The sequence below is a fragment of the Triturus cristatus genome, chromosome 11, assembly GCF_964204655.1.
Source record: "Triturus cristatus chromosome 11, aTriCri1.1, whole genome shotgun sequence".
In the NCBI taxonomy this organism is placed as follows: Eukaryota; Metazoa; Chordata; class Amphibia; order Caudata; family Salamandridae; genus Triturus; species Triturus cristatus.
This window is the reverse complement of record NC_140594.1, coordinates 740,862,505-740,876,777: the sequence shown is the minus strand read 5'-3', so window position 1 is coordinate 740,876,777 and position 14,273 is coordinate 740,862,505. Positions and strand designations below refer to the sequence as shown.

Below are 14,273 nucleotides of genomic sequence, written 5' to 3'. Positions count from 1 at the left end.
CTCATCAGCCACCTACATTAGCTAGGCATCCATGGAACTGTGCTCCGCTGCATCTGCTCCTCCTTAATGGATAGAACACAAACTGTCAGCCTGGCATCTTAGTCCTCGGAAGCCCGGAAACGTATCTGCAGGGTGCCTCAAGGTTCAATGCTTAGTTGCAACCTCTTTAAGCGCATACATGATACCTCTGTCAGTATCATTAGCACACACAGCATCAACATCCTCTCCTACACCAACCCCACGCAACTCATACTCTCCTGCTAGGACAAGACCCCCAACACGAGAAACAAGTTCACCGCCTGCATAACCGAAGTGGTTAATTGGATGGAAGCCAACTGTCTCAAGCTCATCACTGACAAGACAGAAGTAGTAATCTTCTGTAAGAACACCTCACTATGGGGCTCCAACGGGTGACCGGCCAAACTCGGACCCACACCCAGCACCTCAGAAAAATTATCAACAGCAAACAGGACATGACTGCACAAGTCAATGATGTCACTGCATCCTGCTTCCGCTCTCTGAAGATGCCAAGGAAGATCTTCAAACGGCTTCTAAGAAACACTAGAAAAACTGTCACTCATGCCCTGGTTACCAGCAAGTTAAGACTACGGGAACACCCTCTATGCCGGGATCACCAAGCAATTCACTAGAAGACTACAAACCATCCAGAAATCAGCAGTCAGACTCATTCTCAACCTCCCACACAGAGCTCACGTCACACTACACCTGAGGGAGCTCCACTGGCTCCTGATACACAAACTTTCCCGTTTCAAACTCCTCAAACACACATGCAAGGCACTACACAACTTAAACCCAGCCCACCTGAACAGTCGCATCTCCTTCCACCAAGAAACCTTCACTTCGCAGGACTCCTACTCGCACACATTCCACGCATACACAGACCCAGATCGGGACAATGGGTTTTCTCTTAAATCGCTCCCAATGCGTGGAACGGCCTTCCACTCCACATCAGAGCCTCCTCCTTTCTTCTTGAATTCTGCAAGAAGCTGAAGACCTGGCTTTTCAATTAACCAACCTTCCATAGGAAGGGCTAGGCACACACACCTGCTCAGCTCCGGGATTCCCTTGCAGGTGATAGGCACGTTACAGAGACACATAACATAACAAATATCATTGCGCTTCAGTATTTTTTCTGTCTATCACAACCTAGATATTTGTAGGTATTTCCTGCTCTAATATTTGGGTACAGAGAGGTTTTTGTTTTCCAGGGATCTCTACAAAAACGCAGTCCAGTGCACTCACGAGCTCAAACGTAAAAGGGAAGCAAAATCCATTAAATATACTAATGACTATAAAGACTTAGAAGGGATTCCGAGTAATGGAATTACCAGTAAGTAATCTGAACTGCCATGTTTATATCCTGGTGGTTCTTAATCAGCCATTTCTCATTCTGAGGTTTGTTAGAAATGGGGGTATCTAGTTGGCACAGGTATGCACTGGTGACAAGCAGGGACTCTCAATTCTAAGTCAGGATAAGGGGATCACCCTTTCAAATAACCCCTGCTCACCCTTTAGGGTGTGGGGCGCAAGCGGTCAAGACTATTCTCAGGGCGTCATAGGTTAAGCATTTGTGAACACATACAGTAATGCAATGACACACCACAAATGGACACCAGTCAAGGTTATATCAAAAATAGGTTTCTTTATATAAGGCTTAGCACAAGACCAGAATAACGATTAAAATGACCACAGTATTATTTTAAAGTTCAATGTTCTTGCAAAAAGGCTTAAAATGCAAAAATAGGCTTCTTTTACTCAAGTCTGCTTCTTTTCAGGCTTTGTACGGTTCGTACCTGGGTGTACGGCTCACCCGCATTAAAAACAAAGAAAGTACGAGTAAAACAATCGTTGCGGACTCCGGGGTCCGGGACGTGCACACTGCGGTGCGAACAGAACAAAGTACCTTAAGTTCGTGGGGTCCGCGACGGACTGTGCGGGACAAGTTGATGGGTCCGGGTCGTAGTTCGGCAGCGTACTCGGTCTGGTCCGGTCGCGGCGTCGGGACGCGGCGTTGGTACGGGACCTTCAGGGATACGTGCGGATGATCTGGATCAGCTTGCAGAGTCCGTGGCGTCGGCGTTCGGGCCGTACCTTCGGTGCGGATCGGCATCGACACTTCTCGGCGCCGTACAGCGTACGGGGAGTATCAGCGTACTGCGGCTTCTAGGCTCTGAGTACGGCACGGTGCAGTACGTTAGCAGCGTACGGACCGTACCTGCGGGACGATGGAGCTTGGGTCCGGCGTACAGGGTTCGGCAGCCAGGGGTGTACGTCTCGAATCGGCGGGGAAGGTTGGGTGCAATGCAGCCGGGAGGGATCCGGTGCGTACTAACGCTTTTGGGATCAGCGTAGACGTACGGTGCCGGGCGGCAAAGACACGGCTTCGCGGCGGATGTAGTATGAGGCGTACTGGGGCCAAATCCAGCGGGAAACAAGCACAGATCGTCCAGGCAACTCAATTTTAGAAGGCAGATGAGTCCAATGGTCCTGGGACTCAGTTCAGGGAGCAAGCTCTTCTTCCAAGCCCTTGGAGATAGTTGAAATACAAAGTCTCTTTCAGTCTTTTCCTCTCCTTTCTCAGCAAGGCACCAACTGCAGGCCAATCCCCCAGGTCAGGGAAAGTTACTCCTCCTTCAGCTTCTTCCAGGTCCTTCTGGTCAGGCAGAGTTCCTTCGTGGTTCAATCAGGATCTGATTTCTTAGGAGCAGGGCTCCTACATTTATACTAAGTTTATTTTGTCTTTACAGGCCAGGGGGGCCTTTGCATAATCCCAGTCCAGTTCTTTTCAGTGAGGAGCACTTTGTTGTTGGGACTCTGGCTTCTTCTTTCAGCAGGCAGGGCAGAGACATCCGACGCTCCCCAGGGGCTGGAGCCAGCATTGTGGAGGCAGAGCACTGCCCTATTCAGAGTCAAGGTGCACTCCTCCCACCCATCCTGGTGTAATCTTTCTATTCACCACCTGGCAGCCCCAGCCTGTCTCCTGGAACTTCCCAGCCCTGTCACTCAAGCTACACACAAAGAAGATAACCCCTCCCAGCAGAGGCGGACTGAAATGGTTAGGCAAGCAAATGCTAACTTTCTAAAAGTAGCATTTGCAAACACAGGATATTAAAATGAACTTTACTAAAAGATGTATTTTATTATTCTGAGTTCAGGCATACTAAACATGAATTTCTACCATGCTTCCTGAGCCTGCTAGGATTATAGAGTGTTATAATCTAGCAGCCCATTCTGGCCTATGGAGAGCAGGTAGCCTTACAATAGTGAACAAGCATTTACAATGCAATGGTCTCGGCATTGTTAAAGTTAGAGCTATTGGCACTGCTCATGACATTATTTCTGTTTATGTTTTTGTTTTTAAAACATTTAAAGAAACGGCATTGTTATTTTCAATGTCAATAGCTTAATCGCTCTCAAATGCGAGACCTATTGCATTTGCACCCACACACAGAGCCACACACACAAAGCCACCCACACACACAGCCACCCACACAGAGCCACCTACACACACACACACACAGAGTTACCCACCCACAGACAGAGCCACCCACGCATAGAGCCACCTACCAAAAAAGCCAACCACACAGAGGCGCACACACACACACACAGCCTACCACACACACACACACACACACAGCCTAGCACACACACACACAGATCTTAGAGTGGCTATTGAGGAAATCATGGACTAAAGACGTGAAAGACTAAAGGCAAAAGCAGCACAGGTTGCGGTGACGCTCCTCCCAGACGGGAAACAACCTTTACAACGCAACTATTACATCGCACTACACTTACAAAGCAGGCATTACAACGGAACATCCTTTACAACGCATGGCACTACAACGCATACCATTACAACGCATACCATTACAACGCATGACACTACATCGCATGTCACTACAACGCAGGCATTACAACGCATACCATTACAATGCATACCATTGGAGTTAGAATAGTAATTTTTAACCCCTACACTATCCAACACTTACCCTACTGAGGGACATCTGTGTCACTGCCCCATGGCAGCAGCTCTAAAAGAAAAGAGCGGAAGAGAAAGCACAGCGAGGCCAACAAAGGGAGGGGCAGGGTTGCCTAATGTATCGGGGAGGAGATGGGGGGCTATTCTTTCACTGAGCACAACTGTGCCTTGGCTGGGGTTTACGTCGAATGACACGGCTCGGGAGTAAAGACAAAAAAGACAACGGGAGGAGGAGGGAGTAAAGACAACACAGACAACCGGAGGGACAGGAGTAAAGACAACACGGAAAACACGAAGGGTAGGGGGGTACAGAGGTAAAGACAACACAAACAACGGGAGGGGGCAGGAAGAAATTGAACACAGACAATGGGAGGTGGGGGTCTGGAAAGGCAACACAAACTACCGCGGGGAGGGGGCCGGAGCAAAGTGAACACGGATAACGGGAGGGAGCAAAGTAAACAGGGACAGATTGCGCAACAGGAAAGTTACAATGTAAGCTGAGGCATGATGCCATTTAGCTGTGACCCGGAAGCATGTTAAAGGGCCAGTTAGGTGGTGAAGTCAACAATCCAGTGACATCTCGCAAACTATTTTCTCTTAAAGCTCAGTGCACCCCTCTGAAGCAAGGCGCCCTGGACCGGGGCCCAGCTTGCACATGGCCAGACACGGCTCTTTTGTCACACTTGGCATGGGAACATTGCCAGCTGTTGAAGGGTGCATTCCTGCTCAGGCCTGAATCCAAGTGATGCGGAGAGGGACAGAGGAGCACAGACAGGCTCTGAAGATGAAACCACGCCTCTGTCTCCGAGGGACATCTAGGCACGGCTCTTGTGTCACACTTGGCATGGGACCCTTGCCATCTGTTGCAGGGTGCATTCCTGCTCAGGCCTGAACCCAAGTGATGCGGAGTGGGACAGAGCAGCACAGACAGGCTCTGAAGATGAAACCACGCCTCTGTCTCCGAGGGACATCTGTGTCACTGCCCCAGGGCAGCAGCTCTAAACGAAAAGAGCGGAAGTGAAAGCACAGCAAGGCCAACAAAGGGAGGGGCAGGGTTGCTTAATGGATCGGGGAGGAGATGGGGGGGGGGGGGGGGGTGGCTATTCTTTCACTGAGCACAACTGTGCCTTGGCTGGAGTTTACGTCGAATGACGCAGCTCGGGAGCAAACACAAACAATCCTCACAAAGGTACCTTTCTGTGCACTACCACCGCCATGTACATTTGTAGCCACATCATTGACACCGCAACCAACTCTCGGTCTGGTCAGCAACAGGAAATGCATCAGAGAGCACGGAACGTTAAATTAAAAAAAATGCATACCACACGTTAATAAAATAATCGTAATCTCCCCCAAAAAACATTAAGTTAAAGACACTAGTACTAAATGCATTCCACGCGCAAGTGAAAGGCATGCAATAGTTAAAAAAAAAGTGTGAGGAAAAAAACTCAGCACAGTTTGGCTCCTGCAGCCTCAGTAATGGCGCTGCTATCATGTTACACAGAGTGGCCAATAACTTTTCGGTCCATTAAATAAAGATGTAACAAATGCGTTTGACTTGGTGAAATTTTTTTTTTTAAAGTGGCGGGCGGAAGCAGGGATGCCAGAAAGCAAACAGGGAAAGGCTATGTATATCAGCGCCGGGAGGATAACTGGGGCGAGTTGAGAAGAGAAGGGGACAGTTTTAAAGAACAGCAAAAACTAAGGGAAACAAGGCAGAGCAAAAGGCAAGCACACCAAAAGAGCGGAAGTGAAAGCACAGCGAGGCCAACAAAGGGAGGGGCAGGGTTGCTTAATGGATCGGGGAGGAGATGGGGGGGGCTATTCTTTCACTGAGCACAACTGTGCCTTGGCTGGGGTTTACGTCGAATGACGCGGCTCGGGAGTAAAGACAAACCAGTAACAATCTCTAAACACACGTCCATATTTTCGCAATGCTGGCTGCAACACAAGGTCCATTTAGGTGGTATCATGTCCTGCATTGTCACCTAATGTTACTGGCTGCATTATATATTTTGATGTAATGACAGAAGTAAAATACCAGTAGCAGCACACTAAGCTAAGCATGGATTTTAAGTTTGCGTGTCACGCCCTTAATTAAATCGGTTACGCCCCTTTGAGAACCCCCTCCCCCTTCAGTTTTGAAGCCCTGGTGCTCTGGCATAAGCAGATGCTGCCGAGATCTATGTTATGTGTAACCTGCGTGTTGAATCTTTGTTCGATAGGGAATCGTTTCTTGGAGCTTTGAATACCTAATGGTGCTCAAATCCTTAGCACTTACTTTCGACTTCAGAAGCCTGAAAGGCTGAGACAACTTTTCGGGGAGAGCGACCTATCTGCTGGTAACAAATATAGCGCTTCATTGTGGTCACACAAAAGTACAGGACGGGAAACTGTGTCCATAATGACACAGGATGTGTTTCAGTCTCTCCAGTGCCAAGGGCGAGTGGAGACACATACTGTGGTGGTGGAGAAGTAGAAGAAGGACACGTGTCCGTAGACGAGAAGTAGAGGGAATGTAAAAGGAGCGAGTGAGGTACGGAGGAGAGCTGCCCCCCCTGCGATACAAGAAGAGGGGCATGTGTAGGTGAGAGAGGCGTTGGAAGCCAGAGGACATCGGCACTCGTAAAAGCAATACAGTGACGAAAAGACTGCATATGGAAGACACCGAGCGACTGAAGTAGTGAATGGCCATGTGGAGAGAAGCGGGGAGAAGGAAATGAACACGTGGGGCAGAAGCAGAGGTTAGAAAGGGAATCGAAGTGGAGCGGGGGAGGAATAGCTGTGCTTGTGGGAGAGACGTCGAGTTTAGAAGGTAATGTAGCTGGGGAGAGGACTGCGCGTGCAGGAAAGTATATGGGAGACAAGGGATGCGCACCTGGGAGAGTAGAAGAGCGAAGAGGAGGCATGTGCGGAGAGGAGAGCCCGTGAAAGTGCATGCGTGAGAGAAGACGTGTGGAGAGGAAGTGAATTAGAGAGGAAGGGGAAGAAATGCGACGAGAGGAAGGGAGTGCGCACCGAAGCGGAGAGCCCCGGAGAAGGGGCGAGGAGGGACAGGGAGATTGAGAGGGAGGGAGTTTTGCATTTACGGCTTACCTAAAAGGCCCAATTATTCGCCCATCTTTGCGAAACCGTCAACATAATTAATCTTCTGTTCACAGCTCCAGTAACAAGTCCTACACAAGGCGATCAGGTGAGGGAGCAACGCCGGGACACCACCGCCTTTCTCCGAGGCAGAGAAGATATGCCTCGGAGAAACGCAGCCTCGTTTTCGGATTGGGGGGCGTGTTTTGCTGTTGTCTCCTCCCTGAGACTTCTCGCAAAAAACACGCCCCCCGATCCGAAAAGGACGGGGCTACAACGGAGTGACTGGACCTCTTCTCCAGTGGCTGGCCTGCATTTAAGAGGCCAGCCAATGGAGAACAGGAGAGAAGAGGGGCGGGAGCAAGCCCCTCTTCTCAAAGTCACTCAAAGTCATTAAATCTCGCGAGCGAGACTGCGCAAGCGCAGCCTTCGCTAGCCGAGACCTAAAAACGAAAATGGCTGTAATTCACTATTAGGACATGCCACACACCTCAGGGCATGTCCTACCTTACCCTTACAATGCACCCTGCCCTAGGGCCTACCATAGGGGTGACTCATATGAAGGTAAGGGAAGGTTTAGGGACTGGCAAGTGGGGACACTTGCCCAGTCAGCATGACAGTACCAGACTGCATGCAGGTTCTGCAATGGCAGACCTTAGACACATTTTACCAGGCTGCTTCTGTGGGTGGCAGAACCAGTGCTGCAAGCCCACTAGCAGCATTTGGATATACAAGCCCTTGGCACCCCTGGTGCACTCTACTAGGGACTGATAGTAAACCAAATAAGCCAAACATGGAAGTCAATTCACATAATACATTTTACCATAGGGAGCACTTGCCCTGTGCACTGGATGGCAGTGTCACAGGACCCTGAGCAGCTAACACCAGCACAAAAATACATTGAGGCACAAACAAAAATGGAAGGGTGACCCACGCCAATGGTGCCAGGTCTAACAAGGTCTATATAACAAATGACAATAAAGACGGTTATAATGAAAGGTATTATTATTGTCATGTAAACTCTCATGAAACAATCTGTTTAACAGTGTGGGGTAATTAATTCAAATCAGAATTCTCACAGCACTTAGGGGCATATCTACAAGGCGGCGATATAAAATTATCACCGCTTTTGCGGCCGTTTTCGGCTGAAAAGCGGCGATAATTTCATCGCTATATTAGCAGGGTCACGCTATCGCGTGAAATCTTGCCTTATAGCGCCTGAATTCCTAACGCCCATCTTTGCATCTCTAATGAGATGCAAAGTGTGCGTTCCTCCCCAGGATAACGTGAGAAATGTCGCTAAACGACATTTCTCCATTTATCAAGCCTCACGCAAAACAGCACAGTGACAAGAAAAGTAGCGATAACCTCTGTTATCGTTACTTTCCTTACACCTGCTCTGAAACTGACTTAGCCATGATATCCTATGTAAGGTGGATATCATGGCTAAGTATGTGAGGCCCTATCAGCAAGCTATCGCCAAAATTCGTTGGATTATCGCTGGGTTTCCAGCGATAATCTCACGTTTGGCAGTTAGCGCTAGGATTTTTATCGCTTTTGAGATAAGTGTTCCTAATAGCACGCTATCTCAGCGATAAAAATCCACGCTAGCCGGCGATAATTATCCTAGCGCTAAGTGTGCTTAGCGATAATTATCGCCGGTTGTTGTTGATATGCCCCTCACTTGCTTTGAAAAATAACTGTGATATAAAGCAAAATGATGGAGCCACCCTGCAGAATTTGATGAGGCGCCCCTGAGTCTCTGATATCTCCCAAATATTGAGTGGTGGCCCCCTGAAGGGCTGAGGGCCCTAGTTATGTTGGGGTGCCACTGCACCAAAGGACCTTCAGCGGCCTGCGTTACGCCCCTGTGGTAAGCGCTTTGACAGCACCCTCCTGGAGTACCTATTGGAACATCATCTCTTCTTATTTCCACATGCCCATTGTGTGTAGAAAAAACACGACATGCCTTTGGGCACACCGCGCATGCTCTTAACCGCATATGTAAAATCTAAAGACAAGACTGTAAAACTACAGGCTGTACAACTTCGGCCTTTGCATCCTATTTGCTCTTTTATCGTTGTCGAAATTTGGGTTGTGGCTCAATTTTTTGAAAAAGCAGGAAAAAAATACGTTCAAATTCTATACTTGCCTTGCTCTAGAGAGTTCTGACCTGCGTGGCACATCATCGGGGCATCAGATTTCTGTCAGGGGCAAATAATTAATTTATTGATAATTAGCTGGCCTGGGTAAGCAGGCCCATTTTACCAGAACCACAGCTTTGTGTTTCCAGCTCATGTCCCTGTTCCCAGCTCATGTCCCTGTTCCCTGATAGGAAAGGTTGTGAAATAGTGAAAATTACGTTTTAGTCGCAATTTCTACAAAGGTGGGTCTGACGGACTACAACGTGGACGCCAGATCCAGTAAATGGCTGCCACTACCAGGGAACATGTCAAAAGGCGCGCTTTTCAAATTCTCCAGAAAGGAGAAGAAAGAGGGACGGTTGACATGGTAACCTTGCGCTAATGGACCACGGTGACCAAAATGAGAGTTTAACCCAATGGTAAACTTTTCGCAGAATCATTTTTCCTCCCTCCTTCCATATCACACTCTGTATCTGTTAATGCACGTTCTTAAACAGAAGCAATGTTGTGCTGCTGCTTGCGTAGCAGCAGAGTTGTTTAATTGTAGACCAGATCGTTTAGTTATAAGAACATGGCTATTGCTAAGGAAAACCATCGCAGCTGATTAAATGCTGGACATTGTGTATTGATTTCGAAACTAAGAAATGTCAGCTATGTCCTAAAAGGTCTTTGGCTTGCAGAGGGGACATCAGACATGCGAGGGTGGAGAGAAGGGAGGGAGGGGTTATAATGAACAATGAAACGTCCAGGCCTACAACAAGCTTTCGTGGAGGAAACCTGAACTGAAGCAGGAATATCGTGTGTGGAACATATTTGAAAGGACAAAAGGCAGCGAAATGTGATACTCATGCTCAGTCCTAAAATGAACTTTCTCTTCCACGGTATAGTGGGTTGAAGCACTAAATAAACGATACAGTACCAATTCCCATATGTACAGATGATTAGTTTCCATTGGTGCAGCAGGTTCAGTGGCACTAGGGCTCAGGGGCCTGAGGGGCCCATTGATACACTGATTATTCCTGTATTTCATTATTCACAAAGTGCCCAGGGGCTCCATTTCCTTTCCTTCACTAGGGGACATGACACCTGGCTATGTCACTGCAAACGTAGCAGCGCAAGCCCCATTGAAACACTGGTGCAATTCCATGCCTTTTTACAAAGAGAAAAATGACATATTTTTTACTTTCATTTCCTCGCCAAACAGAAGCAGCAGTTGTTTTCAATAACAGTGTTTGAGGCTTCCATCCTCTGGGAATTTTTCATGTAACTTTGTGGCTTTTAATGATATTCAGGGTCTATGTTGTTTTACTATTTATTGTGGTATTATTTTATGGTATCTTTTTGTTGTATTGTATCATGATTCTCTTTGTTTTGCTTCTTGGCGCTGTTTTCCCAGTTCGTAGCATTCGTGCCTGTTTTGTGTCTTTTCTGAATTAAGAGCCCTGCAATGTTCACACCCACAACACTAAGGTGTGTAAGAAGTTAATCTATTGTTTTCAGTGAAGAGCACATTTTCTTTCAGAAACACATTGCTAGTTACAATTTGAAAAACTCATTCTTTCCATCAATAAATTCAAATTTCAAACTTGAGCTGAATCTTCAACCATCAAAGGGGGGGCTAATTAACTGGAGAATTAAAGACAGCTACATCTGTGGACATCTCAGTAACATGAGCCAGTAACAGAAGAGGAGTGGTCCGTGGTCATACGAGACAATTAAATGCATCCATTACTGTCTTGGAACCTCTCCTAAATTCTGACCTACGAACCACCCTTCACAACAAGAAACTAACAGAAAAAGATAACTCAGAGTGCCATCAAACCGCATCTTCAAATGGTTGGGCAACAATGGCCAAAATAAAATTAAATTAGTCTCTGTTTTAGAGAACAAAGTCTGAGTTCTCAATTTGTGACATAACAAGGTTCTTCCAATGTGTCCACTCCCAACAACAGAAACTCACACTGCACAGAGGCAGCACTCTGGAATTTCCAATGAGAAATATAATGTAGTGTCTTATCGTCTCAGACTCTGCTCGAAGTGAGAGAAGCAGGCAGGACATAAGGTGAAAGCAGCAGGAAAAAAAGAGAATGGGAGAAAGGAGTATCTGAGGTGGAAGGGGCAAGAAAGTGTGCATTCTTCCAATGGTGGAACAGACAGCTCGTTAGATTTGAGAAGCAGGGAGTGGCGAGGGCGTACTAGCCGACAGAATAAAAAGATGGGCGAAACAGCGGTGAGGGCAGGTGGGACTGTGCACAAGATGGGGAGTTTGTAAATGCGGGAGGTGGTGGAAGAGGCAAAAGGTGCAACAAAGTAGAGAAAGAGCGTGCAAAAGATGGAACAAGCCGGGAACGTCTAAAGATGTATACTTCTCAGGAGCCATCAGGTACTTCGCACAATGAGTACCTGCACTTCTATAGTGCCATGTAAAACACTGGGTATAAGCGGTGGATCAGATGGACGTCACAAAAGCATTTCTGAGAGTGGGATGAAGGACGTCCAAGTCGCTATTAGTAAAAGAGCAAATAGAGAACCAATTTGCGCTAACTGTATACGAATATTCCATTAACATGCTCATTTTATTCCTACATTAGATGTTTTGGGTGCAATTCACAAATGCATTCAACAGCATGATTGTAAATGAGCACTGCGGGAGTATTACAGGAGCATTACTTTAAGAAGTACAAAATGTCTTTGAGAATTGACCGCAGGGTGTTAAAGAGATGGCGAAGACAGTGCAGCCTGCAGCTGGTAGAGTTTGGAATAGCGTTAGAAGAAGAGAGTTCAGAAGCAGTCTGCAGATGAGGGAAGCGGCGGTGTGGTGGAATGGAGAAGGCAGTGATGTGCGGTGCCAGTGCCACCAGATGCCAACTTTACCTAAGGCCTTACCTGTGTGCGTCAGGCATCGGTCTTCCACGCTCCTCACGTACATCTGATTCTAACCGTGCGTAGCATAGTCTTGGAGAGCTTGCTCCGCCCCGGGTGCTGCTTTTTCATCGTACCCCGGGTGCCCTCCGAGCTCCAGTCTGTTATTTAAGGTCCCCGGGAGTCTGACCATGCCTCAGGTCTCCCACTGCTGCTCCATGTTTCTGGCTGCTGACTGTTCCTCCTTTCCGGGGGTTTCTCCTTGTCCTGAGCCGCTCTCTTTTCCTAGTCCCCGGGCTCTGTTGCCTGCGGCTGTGTGGCCCGGGACCGCCTCCGGCTGGTAGGAGGGGCGCGGGGCAGCCTGTGCAACCTAGAAACGGATCAACAAACCGGCGCGAGCCGGCGATGCTCGAGCGCGCGCCTGCACACACAGCCCAAAGCTGCCCTTCAGTGGACCGGTGCATGCAAACGAAGTGATCCACAATAGGACGGATTGAACAGCTGTGCTGGAAAGGGCGGCAAGACAAAGGAAGGGTCGGGGGCTTGGTGAGTGCTGACGCTCTATGGCAGGAGAAGACGAGGGAAGAGAGACAGACACTTTGGATGGCAAGAGATGCTGAAGATGTTCACTTAAACAGGAAGGCATTAAAAACGAACTAGTGTAGCATGCAATGATATCATCTCACAAGTTAATCAAGCGTTTACAAATAAAGTTAGCTTCGCTTTGCCCAGCCCTTTCTCCAAAACCCTCAGAACGCACAAGTTATACTTACTATGTAATAATTGCACTTTGTTTGGTCCCCGCATGCAGTGCTCGAAGTGAGCGGGACATTTAATTCCAACAGTTGAAATGCTTCAACTGAAGAGTAAGGCAGAGTCTCTCCTGTACTGGGAAACTGAGGGAGGGACAGACAGCTAAACAAACCTTCTTTCAAGGGTGCTGCTGCCTGAAAGAAATGTAAATGTGCGCAACTGGTCAATCTGCAAATGTAAAGGGTGCTTGGAAGCTGGTATTGGCTTTAAATGATGGGATCACATGAAACTTCTCGATAACACATTTATTTCTTTGGAGTGGTATTGCAAAGAAGTTTCCAGCTGAGAGGTTAAGTGTGTGCTTTTAAGCGACCGTTTTAAAAACTATTGCACTACATACAGTCTGGGTATCTACATTTTGGAAGCCCTTTTTTTAATCTTAAAATCTTATACTGTAGTAGCCTATTTTATAATGTGTATAATGCAAGTTTATAATAATGACTTACATATTCACAGTGCTTTCTGTCACAGACTGGGACCTCATAGTACTAAACCTCCTCAAGTCATTATTCTACACTGCACCAACCAGGATTCTATTGTGTCGCTCTCTGGTTACACACACAGACCTCTGAAGGCATTAGCTAATAGCGGTTTCATAATGTACATAGTGCATTTCCCAGTAATTAACTTAACTTGTATTTTTGTTACTTTATGTGTAGTTACCTATAGGTTAAAGTTACAGAATATCTGGACTATTTAGCCATGCCTTTGACCCTGCGCACACTCATCCCGCTCCCATTTTCACATAGCATCACAGTTTCCATACCTTTTTTAACGCACTTCGACCACTGCCCGCATGGGAAACGAAGTGATACCTGGCAGGGCTGCAATGTACCCAGAAACAACACCAACACAGTATTTTGCATGGTCTGTGTGTACAAACCCAGGTCTTCAATCCTGTATTAACTGTATTGACTAATAAAAGATTAGACCATTTGGAACCACAACTTAGGGGTAAGTGTTGTCTAACCCCTCTGACCTGTCCTCAGTCCAGTCATGGACACAACCCAAATATGAGATGGGTTCACGTACTAAAATTTGAGATGGGTTCAAGTACTAAAATATGAGATGGGTTCAAGTAACCAATATCAAGACTGAAATAACTACGTACAGAGGAGGTGCAATATGGAGAAGTGTGGCTCAATGATTAGAGCAGCAGACCCTGATGCAGAGGTCTAGCCCGGGACCAGGGTTCAATTCCCCGCCTCGGCGGGTCTTGGGCTCAAAAATTCCACGACCTGATAATTCTCGCCTCGGTGCCTATTCCAATCATGGAGTCACACTCTGCAACTCTGGGCAATAGCTTGCTTAATCTCCACAACGGCCCCCACAACGCTAAGGATGCCTGGCCTCCACCTTGGGGGTGCCCA

The 14,273-nt window shown here is 47.4% G+C and overlaps 1 protein-coding gene across 1 annotated transcript in view; it reads right to left on the bottom strand.

Moving 5' to 3' along the window:
• Positions 1–12,495, bottom strand: part of FAM124B (family with sequence similarity 124 member B) — a 256,588-nt gene extending 244,093 nt beyond the window's left edge. The window contains exon 1 of the mRNA XM_085634402.1: positions 12,115–12,495. The gene's annotated coding sequence lies outside the window, so the exon portion shown is untranslated. The remainder of the gene's footprint in view (positions 1–12,114) is intronic.
• Between the last annotated feature and the right edge of the window lie 1,778 nt (positions 12,496–14,273).